Here is a 12,038-nt window from a genome sequence, read left to right as displayed (position 1 = left end):
ATTATCCTGTCTTCACCAGTAGACTATCAGGTCCACAGGGCAGGGGCTTCATCTCTTATATTCAAAATATATCCCTGGTGTCTGGAACCGTGACAGGGACAGAGTGACTGTGGGACGATTATGAGACAAAGGACTTCTGTTCTTTCCCCTCAAATGTACAAGAGAAAAACATGAGCAGAGGGCTTCTGTTTCCACAGTTTCGAAAGTAATACTAACATGGAGTCTTTTAGGGTCAGTCTTAAGTTAAAGACTTTGATGATGTTTGTCTGATGCTGTTTCAACTTACTTGTATGAACTTGGGCCATTAGCTTCATCTCTATCTAATATTCCTTTTAGTTTAGAATTTCTGTGTTCTTTAACTAGGGATTGACTTATTTGCTCCTATTAAAATGTAAATGTCTTTATTAGAGGTAACGTTTAAAGTTTTATTGGATATTCGAGTCATGTGAGATTTCCATGGTAGATTCCTTTCTTTTTTTTTTTTTTTCAAAGATTTTATTTATTTATTTGACTGATGGAGATCACAAGTAGGCAGAGAAGCAGGCAGAGAGAGAGGAGGAAGCAGGCTTCCTGCTGAGCAGAGAGCCTGATGTGGAGCTTGATCCCAGGACCCTGGGATCATGACCTGAGCCAAAGGCAGAGGCTTTAACCTACTGAGCCACCCAGGCGCCCTGGTAGATTCCTTTCTAAAGCAGATATTTGACAAGGGACAATGAGCAAGGAGGGACCAGCTATATGTTTCAAGTGGGAGAAGGAAATACTGTAAGGGGTAGAAAATGAAAGAGCAGAAAAGGATAGAGCACTAAGTCAACCTTCAGGAAGTTCACAGTCTTACCAGTGGCCAGGTGTGGATGTTTTGCCATTTGTTGGGGGTTTGGGGAAGGGGAGGTTTATTAGGTGTGTCCAGAGAAGTATGCCAATATGGGGGATTTTTCTCACCATTTCTGCAGTGGCATCCCTATGTCCTTAAACCCTCATTGGTTCAAACCTTGCCAATTTGACCTTTTGTTGTTTAACAGACACTTGAGCAGAAATCTGCTTTGAGGTTATCTTTGAGGAAAGGTTTTACCAAGCAAACCTTTACTGAAAACAAATCACAGGTGGAATCTTCAAACTATTTATAGAATGGACTGTTTTAGACTTCAGAATAACGTTTCACAACTGGTATTCAGGGAACATGAAAGCCATTGGAGTTTTAATAGGAATTTCAGGGACACATGAGTCCATGGTCAAATAGACTCCCCATATAGTAATGCATCTTAGCAGTCTGTGTAAGTATACAGAATATGCATTCTGACTATGGAAGCTTTGTTTCCCTCCAAACACCTTTATTGTGTTAGCTTTAGTTTCCTTTGGGACACTGTTTGAGAAATGCTGCTTTGGAAGTAACCATCTGATTCACAATAATTTATAAGGTGAGTATAACTCTTCTCCATTCATTAAACATCTTCACTGCATAGATATGTTAATAAAGCACTGGGAACTGGTGGATGGAACTGGCCTATTTCAAGTTTATACATTTTCTTGAGCATGAGAAACAGTTTTTGCATCAGTTGTATCAGCATATTCCTCCCTCTTTCCTTTCCAGTGCTGTCTTTTCTTTATTGATAATTTATCTTTGTTAAATACTACAAATTGATAAGATGAATCAGATTAAAAACACATAACTTCTTTTTTTTAAAAAAAAGATTTTATTTATTTATTTGACAGAGAAAGAGAGATCACAAGCAGGCAGAGAGGCAGACAGAGAGAGGGGGGAAGCAGGCTCAATGCAGGGTTTGATCCCAGGACCCTGGTTTCATGACCTGAACTGCAGGCAGACGCTTAACCAACTAAACCACTCAGGCACCCCCAAAAAACACATAACTTATTTCTCTGTTAATAAATGTTAGAGGTCTAAGAGTTTAAATCCAGTGTAATTTGCATACTTTGTTGGTTATCTTTTGTTTTTTTTGTTTTTTTTTTTTTTAAGGACCCTTTTCTGCATGGCCGAGTTGCCATTCACCCAACATCATAGGATCATATGATAGAAGCCAATCTTAGAGAATTCACTGGAAATCACTTTAACGAAAGGCTTTATAGGTTTCTTAAGTGATAAGACAATATGGATATAGTGGAGAATATCACTTATCTTTTCATTACCTGGTTGGAAAAAAAATAGAAGGCCATTCTATATGTTGGAAGTGACTGTCATTTGATATTTAAGCTCCAAAGAGTAGAAACCTGTGTAAAAGGAAATAAAAGCCTTTTGTGGTTTTAGGAGATTATTCAATGGTGCTGTCATCTGATACAGTGAGAGCAGAGGTTTGATGATTTGGTGTCCTGGTCGGGCTCAAGTCAACCTTCATTGCATAACTGCTTCTAGCAGTGTTGCAAGCACATGCTCTCTGATGGTGCTCCCACTGCGAACTGGAAAACTGTCAAGCCTTTTTAAAGGGAAGCTGTGACAAAGTGATGTTACTCCCTTTGCCTTACCATTCATCCTGGTAGACTCTGCCCCTGTGCTGCCTGCTCTCTAGGTTCAATTTCAGACTAAGTAAAACAGAGAAATCTTCCTGATGAGCCTACATCGACCCCTGTGGTCAATTCCACTGCTGGTCTGATTCCTCAAAGTTCTGTGTGATGTCCATTGTGCTTGGAATTTCAACCAAGTCAAGTCCCAGCATCCTGTATTCCAACCAACTAGCTCTCTACCCGGTGTAGGCCCGAGGTTGGGAGGGAATTTACTGCCTGCTCTTTCATCTTCAGCCTGGCCTATAGCAGAACACTTAGGAATCAAGCCTTTTCTCTGTCTCCATTAATAGGGTTTGAATGGGGGAAATGAGCTTATTCTTACTCTGATGAACTCACAAGAGAAATCAAGAGTTTTGAAAATTATCACCGTTTTTCCCAAAAATGACTTGGGGCAAACAGCAAGACTTATTATTATGGTTACATGTATGTATGTATATATGCATGCATGCACTTATATTATTATTATTATTGACAAAAATCTATACCACACATAGAGGTAACTTTCAGGAATGGAAATAAAATTATATTGAAGATAAAATAACTATGAATTTGATTCTAGCTCTTTTAAAAATCAAAGTTAAAGGAATGCAATTCACTAATGTTGGCTCAGTTTGCTAATCTTGTACAAATTGGTGGATGTGGACTTTGAATTATATGATGTCTATGTCCTCATCTTGTTGGCAAACATGGATTCTGTCTTCCAGAACATTTTTTTTTCTCCCCAAAGAGACTGTGCCTTTGAAAGTTTAAGCATTCATTCCTTGTTCTATGTATCCTCATGTTTTAGTCATATGTTATACTATGAATTTTAAGATAGCTATATACTCATAAGAAAATAAATTTAACATTAAATCCTTTTTGGAACAATGTGGCTATGAAAAAATGGATAGATACAGTTTTATTTTGAGTTGATAGAATAAATATGGATGATGACTATCCTTGACCCAGATTTCTGGATTTTGCTAAGAATGTGGAAAATTCTTTTGCAATTACTGTAGTTGGATTTGGGTTTCCTGACTCTGTAACAAGTTTTACAAAGGATGTTTATATAATTGAACTCAGGGCCATGTCTTGCCAAGTAGCAAGCATGTTACTCTGCTATTCTTATCACCAATAGTCATTATCACACTCCAAATTGCATCACTTTTGTTTTATATAGATTATCACTCACTGGAGCCATTCCAGGTCAGTGCTACCATTTCCCCCTTGGCATTAAAGCAAGTTACTAAGCTAATACATTACTCTTGCTTCTAACATATAAGCATTGATTGGCAAGCTCATGCCAAACATCTTGCATAAGTTTCTCCTGGAAGCTGTAAAATCTAATCTGAATAGGAAAATAGAAACAACTTTTACAGATGTTAATATAACACACACTGAGATAGCTTTCTTTGGTCCAGTTATCTTTGCAGCATTTTTTTTTTTTTTTTGTGATTGGAAATAGGCCCCAAAGATTTTGATTGTTTCAGGCAGATTAAGAAATAAATTTAAGTATTTGATCCTTCTTGGCTAATGTATATTTGGTAGAGTAAAATTTTCCTTGTCACTTTAACATTTCAAATAATTATAATTATTCTTTCCTTTTTCCTTCTATTCCTAGAAGAGCGATTGATTCAATTGAGATCTCTTTTTATAGTCTATTACCTCCCCCACCTTTTAAAAGAACATATTTAAATAGCTTTCATTTTAGTATCATCCAAATTAGCTTCCTTTCACTGTTCCACTTCTCAAACAATTGATAACCTAGAATGTCTTCATTTTTAAAATTACCTATGCCTTAATTATCTGCATTTATTGCTGTTCCAAAGGCTACTGGTCAGGTTTAAAAATATCTGATATTTCTCTACCTCTTTTCTCTTGAACTCCTTGTAGCCTTTGGTAGTGATGACCACACCCTGTTCTTTAAACTCTCTCCTCCCTGAGACTATGTGACATCAAAGGTAACTCTTTAGTGACTTCCTTTCCTCTGGACTCTTCTCTGCGGATACTCTCCAAATCCAGTGTTCAATCAATGTTGCCACTTTCTTGCCCCTAGTAAATAATTTTCTTGTCTCATGACTTCCCCTATTACTTCAAAGCTGAGCCTCTCATCTTAGAACTCTTCTGTTTCCAAATCCATGTTCTGAATTGTTTTCCAAGTGTCTTTGTTTGAACATACCATGATCATTTCAAACTCAACATGTCCAAAGCCACAATAACAAAATTGGTCTTTTTTCCCCCATTTCCATTATTTCCATGAATGACCTCATTACTTTTCTAATTAAATAGTTTCAGAATTTTGAAATAATCTTTTATATTTTCTTTTCTCTCTCTTCTCATGTAACTATATCTTGGATGACAAGTACTCATCAATTCTGTAAGATTCCACATTATTCATTAATATGACTGATTAGTTATTTCTGAATATGACCAATACCATTATTACATGCTTAGGAAGACATATTAAATTTGAATGATTGTACCAGTAGCCACAGGACAAGATTATACCAAAACTGGAAGGATAATCATGACTCTGTGAGTCAGCCTTTTGACTCAAAGGCAAGTTCTAGGGCACAGTCTTATCCAACCATCCAACCATCCACCTATGACTCATTCACCCATCCATCCATCCACCTATCTACCTACCTACTTAATTACTCACCTATGAACTGACCCACCTACACTCTGTCTCTCTGGATTCCTCAACCTTGACACTATTGACGTTTTGGACTGGATAATCTTTTGTTATGGGGTCCTGTGCGGTGTATTGTAAGCTGTATAGCAGTATCAATGGCCAATGTCCACTAGATGCCAGTAGCACCCCCTTCCTCAGTGGTGACAACCAATACTGTGTCCAGACATTAACAAATGGCGGTCCCTCAAGGAAGGAATATTCTTTCCTCTCCCCATTAAGAAGCACTACTCTTTATTTATTTATTTAATTTATTTTTTATTTTCAGCATAACAGTATGCATTATTTTTTTACCACACCCAGTGCTCCATGTAATCCATGAAGAAGCACTACTCTGTTGTGCCTCCAACATTGCTCCATAAAAATGTCCTATTCCCAACACTGTTCCATATATTCCATAAAGGCATTAAAATATATGCTATTTCGGAGGAGGAGTCAAGATGGCGGAGAAGTAGCAGGCTGAGACTACTTCAGCTAGCAGGAGATCAGCTAGATAGCTTATCTAAAGATTACAAACAACTGCAAATCCATCAGCAGATTGAAGAGAAGAAGAACAGCAATTCTAGAAACAGAAAAACAACCACTTTCTGAAAGGTAGGACTGGCGGAGAAGTGAATCCAAAGCGACGGGAAGATAGACCCCGGGGGGAAGGGCCGGCTCCCGGCAAGCGGCGGAGCAACGGAGCACAAAATCAGGAATTTTAAAAGTCTGTTCTGCTGAGGGACATCACTCCAGAGGCTAAACCGCGGCAAAGCCCACGCGGGGTCAGCATGGCCTCAGGTCCCACAGGGTCACAGAAGGATCGGGGGTGTCTGAGTGTCGCAGAGCTTGCGGTTATTGGAATAGGAAAGCCAGCTACAGAGACAGAGCCGACAGTAAGATCACAGCTCGGGGTTACTGTGAACCAACCGCAGGCTTGGTGAGCTCGGAGCGCAGCAGAAGGTCAGGCAGACGGGAGTTACTGGGCGCTGTTCTCTGAGGGCGCACTGAGGAGTGGGACCAGGGCTCTCGGCTCCTCCGGGCTGGAGACCAGGAGGCCACCATTTGTATCCCCGTCCTCCAGAACTCTACGGAAAGCGCTCAGGGAACAAAAGCTCCCAAAAGCAAACCTGAGCGAATTACTCAGCCCGGCCCCTGGTGAGGGCGGTGCAATTCCGCATGGGGCAAAGACACTTGAGAATCACTACAACAGGCCCCTCCCCCAGAAGGTCAACAAGAAATCCAGCCAAGAACAAGTTCACCTACCAAGGAGTGCGGTTTCAATACCATGGAGAGCAGCAGAATTCCAGAGGAGGAGAAAGCAAAGCACGGAACTCATGGCTTTCTCCTGCTGTTTTTTCAGTCTTGCAGTTAATTTAATTTTTTTCTTTTTCATTTTTTGTTTTTTTTCTAGCCTTCTGGTAAAATTTTTTTTTAACTTTTATCCTTTTCTTTTTTAACGTTTTAGAAGTACTTTATCTAATATATATTTTTTCTTTTTTATATTTTTCTTTATTCGTTTTCTTTTTTAAAATACTTTTCTTTTCTTTGCTTTTATTCTTTTTTTTCCTTTCTTCCTTTTTAAACCTCTTTTTATCCCCTTTCTCCCCCCTCACGATTTGGGATCTCTTCTGATTTGGTTAAAGCATATTTTCCTGGGGTTGTTGCCACCCTTTTAGTATTTTAATTGCTCCTTCATATACTCTTATCTGGACAAAATGACAAGGCGGAAAAATTCACCACAAAAAAAAGAACAAGAGGGAGTACCGAAGGCTAGGGACCTAATCAATACAGACATTGGTAATATGTCAAATCTAGAGTTCAGAATGACAATTCTCAAGGTTCTAGCTGGGCTCGAAAAAGGCATGGAAGATAATAGAGACATCCTCTCGGGAGATATAAAAGCCCTTTCTGGAGAAATAAAAGAACTAAAATCTAACCAAGTTGAAATAAAAAAAAGCTATTAATAAGGTGCAATAAAAAATGGAGGCTCTCACTGCTAGGATAAATGAGGCAGAAGAAAGAATTAGTGATATAGAAGACCAAATGACAGAGAATAAAGAAGCTGAGCAAAAGAGGGACAAACAGCTACTGGACCATGAGGGGAGAATTCGAGAGATAAGTGACACCATAAGACGAAACAACATTAGAATAATTGGGATTCCAGAAGAAGAAGAAAGAGAGAGGGGAACAGAAGGTATACTGGAGAGAATTATTGGGGAGAATTTCCCCAATATGGCAAAGGGAACGAGCATCAAAATTCAGGAGGTTCAGAGAATGCACCTCAAAATCAATAAGAATAGGCCCACACTCTGTCAACTAATAGTAAAATTTACAAGTCTCAGTGACAAAGAGAAAATCCTGAAAGCAGCCCGGGAAAAGAAGTCTGCAACATACAATGGTAAAAATATTAGATTGGCAGCTGACTTATCCACAGAGACCTGGCAGGCCAGAAAGAGCTGGCATGATATTTTCAGAGCACTAAATGAGAAAAACATGCAGCCAAGAATACTATATCCAGCTAGGCTATCATTGAAAATAGAAGGAGAGATTAAAAGCTTCCAGGACAATCAAAATGTGAAAGAATTTGCAAACACCAAACCAGCTCTACAGGAAATATTGAAAGGGGCCCTCTAAGCAAAGAGAGAGCCTACAAGTGGTAGATCAGAAAGGAACAGAGACCATATACAGTAACAGTCACCTTACAGGCAATACAATGGCACTAAATTCATATCTCTCAATAGTTACCCTGAATGTTAATGGGCTAAATGCCCCTGTCAAAAGACACAGGGCATCAGAGTGGATAAAAAAACAAAACCCATCTATATGTTGCCTCCAAGAAACTCATTTTAAGCCCGAACACCTCCAGATTTAAAGTGAGGGGGTAGAAAAGAACTTACCATGCTAATGGACATCAGAAGAAAGCAGGAGTGGCAATCCTTATATCAGATCAATTAGATTTTAAGCCAAAGACTATAATAAGAGAGGAGGAAGGACACTATATCATACTCAAAGGGCCTGTCCAACAAGAAGATCTAACAATTTTAAATACCCAAGCCCCCAACGTGGGAGCAGCCAACTATATAAACCAATTAATAACAAAATCAAAGAAACACATCAACAATAATACAATAATAGTAGGGGACTTTAACACTCCCCTCACTGACATGGACAGATCATCCAAGCAAAAGATCAACAAGGAAATAAAGGCCTTAAATGACACACTGGACCAGATGGACATCACAGATATATTCAGAACATTTCATCCCAAAGAAACAGAATACACCTTCTTCTCTAGTGCACATGGAATATTCTCCTGAATAGATCACATCCTTGGTCTTAAATCAGGACTCCATCGGTATCAAAAGATTGGGATCATTCCCTGCATATTTTCAGACCACAATGCTCTAAAGCTAGAACTCAACCACAAAAGGAAGTTTGGAAAGAACCCAAATTCATGGAGACTAAACAGCATCCTTCTAAAGAATGAATGGGTCAACCGGGAAATTAAAGAAGAATTGAAAAAAATCATGGAAACAAATGATAATCAAAACACAACGGTTCAAAATCTTTGGGACACAACAAAGGCAGTCCTGAGAGGAAAATATATAGCAGTATAAGCCTTTCTCAAGAAACAAGAAAGGTCTCAGGTATACAACCTAACCCTACACCTAAAGTAGCTGGAGAAAGAACAAGAAAGAAACCCTAAGCCCAGCAGGAGAAGAGAAATCATAAAGATCAGAGCAGAAATCAATGAAATAGAAACCAAAAAAACAATAGAACAAATCAATGAAACTAGGAGCTGGCTCTTTGACAGAATTAATAAAATTGATAAACCCCTGGCCATACTTATCAAAAAGAAAAGAGAAAGGACCCAAATAAATAAAATCATGAATGAAAGAGGAGAGATCACAACTAACACCAAAGAAATACAAACTATTATAAGAACATATTATGCGCAACTCTACGCCCACAGATTTGACAATCTGGAAGAAACGGATGCATTCCTAGAAACATATAAATACCACAATTGAACCAGGAAGAAATAGAAAGCCTGAACAGACCCATAACCAGTAAGGAGATTGAAACAGTCATTAAAAATCTCCAAACAAACAAAAGCCCAGGGCCAGACGGCTTCCTGGGGGGAATTCTACCAAACATTTAAAGAAGAACTAATTCCTATTCTCCTGAAACTGTTCCAAAAAATAGAAATGGAAGGAAAACTTCCAAACTCATTTTATGAGGCCAGCATCACCTTGATCCCAAAACCAGACAAGGATCCCATCAAAAAAGAGAGCTATAGACCAATATCCTTGATGAACACAGATGTGAAAATTCTCACCAAAATACTAGCCAATAGGATTCAACAGTACATTAAAAGGATTATTCACCACGACCAAGTGGGATTTATTCCAGGGCTGCAAGTTTGGTTCAACATCCGCAAATCAGTCAATGTGATACAACACATCAATAAAAGAAAGAACAAGAACCATATGATACTCTCAATCGATGCTGAAAAAGCATTTGACAAAGTACAGCATCCCTTCCTGATCAAAACTCTTCAAAGTGTAGCGATAGAGGGCACATACCTCAATATCATCAAAGCCATCTATGAAAAACCCACCGCAAATATCATTCTCAATGGAGAAAAACTGAAAGCTTTTCCGCTAAGGTCAGGAACACACAGGTTTGTCCATTATCACCACTGCTATTCAACATAGTACTAGAGGTCCTAACCTCAGCAATCAGACAACAAAAGGAAATTAAAGGCATCTAAATCGGCAAAGAAGAAGTCAAACTATCACTCTTCGCAGATGATATGATACTATATGTGGAAACCCCAAAAGACTCCACTCCAAAACTGCTAGAACTTGTACAGGAATTCAGTAAAGTGTCAGGATATAAAATCAATGCACAGAAATCAGTTGCATTTCTCTATGCCAACAGCAAGATAGAAGAACGAGAAATTAAGGAGTCAATCCCATTTACAATTGCACCCCAAACCATAAGATACCTAGGAATAAACCTAACCAAAGAGGCACAGAATCTATACTCAGAAAACTATGAAGTACTCATGAAAGAAATTGAGGAAGACACAAAGAAATGGAAAAATGTTCCATGCTCCTGGATTGGAAGAATAAATATTGTGAAAATGTCTATGCTACCTAAAGCAATCTACACATTTAATGCAATTCCTATCAAAGTACCATCCATCTCTTTCAAAGAAATGGAACAAATAATTCTAAAATTTATATGGAACCAGAAAAGACCTCGAATAGCCAACGGGATATTGAAAAAGAAAGCCAAAGTTGGTGGCATCACAATTGCGGACTTCAAGCTCTATTACAAAGCTGTCATCATCCAGACAGCATGGTATTGGCACAAAACCCGACACATACATCAATGGAACAGAATAGAGAGCCCATAAATAGACCCTCAACTCTATGGTCAACTAATCTTCGACAAAGCAGGAAAGAATGTCCAATGGAATAAAGACAGCCTCTTCAATAAATGGTGCTGGGAAAATTGGACAGCCGCATGCAGAAAAATGAAATTGGACCATTTCCTTACACCACACACGAAAATAGACTCAAAATGGATGAAGGACCTCAATGTGAGAAAGGAATCCATCAAAATCCTTGATGAGAACACAGGCAGCACCTCTTCGACCTCAGCCGCAGCAACATCTTCCTAGGAACATTGCCAAAGGCGAGGGAAGCAAGGGCAGAAATGAACGATATGGATTTCATCAAGATCAAAAGCTTTTACACAGCAAAGGAAACTGTTTACAAAATCAAAATACAACTGACAGAATGGGAGAAGATATTTGCAAACGACATATCAGATAAAGGACTAGTGTCCAAAATCTATAAAGAACTTAGCAAACTCAACACCCAAAGAACAAAGAATCCAATCAAGAAATGGGCAGAGGACATGAACAGACATTTCTGCAAAGAAGATATCCACATGGCCAACAGACACATGAAAAAGTGCTCCATATCACTCGGCATCAGGGAAATACAAATCAAAACCACAATGAGATATCACCTCACACCAGTCAGAATGGCTAAAATCAACAAGTCAGGAAATGACAGATGCTGGCAAGGATGCAGAGAAAGGGGAACCCTCCTACACTGTTGGTGGGAATGCAAGCTGGTGCAGCCACTCTGGAAAACAGCATGGAGGTTCCTCAAAATGTTGCAAATAGAACTGCCCTATGACCCAGCAATTGCACTACTGGGTATTTACCCTAAAGATACAAACGTAGTGATCCAAAGGGGCACGTGCACCCGAATGTTTATAGCAGCAATGTCCACAATAGCCAAACTATGGAAAGAACGTAGATGTCCATGAACAGATGAATGGATCAAGAAGTTGTGGTATATATACACAATGGAAATCTATGCAGCCATCAAAAGAAATGAAATCTTGCCATTTGTGACAACATGGATGGAACTAGAGTGTATCATGCTTAGTGAAATAAGTCAAGCAGAGAAAGACAACTATCATATGATCTCCCTGATATGAGGAAGTGGTGATGCAACATGGGGGCTTAAGTGGGTAGAAGAAGAATCAATGAAACAAGATGGAATTGGGAGGGAGACAAACCATAATTGACTCTTAATCTCACAAAACAAACTGAGGGTTGCTGGGGCGAGGGGGATTGGGAGAAGGGGGATGGGGTTATGGACATTGGGGAGGGTATGTGCTTTGGTGAGTGCTGTGAAGTGTGTAAACCTGGTGATTCACAGACCTGTACCCCTGGGGATAAAAATATATGTTTATAAAAAATAAAAAATTAAAAAAATATGCTATTTCATCCTGAAATATGTTAATGTCTTCCCAAGTAATTAAGTGTTATATGTGTAATATT

The sequence above is a fragment of the Mustela lutreola genome, chromosome 6 (assembly GCF_030435805.1).
Source record: "Mustela lutreola isolate mMusLut2 chromosome 6, mMusLut2.pri, whole genome shotgun sequence".
Classification (NCBI taxonomy): Eukaryota; Metazoa; Chordata; class Mammalia; order Carnivora; family Mustelidae; genus Mustela; species Mustela lutreola.
The sequence above is the reverse complement of the archived record's forward strand: the minus strand, read 5'-3'. Positions refer to the sequence as shown.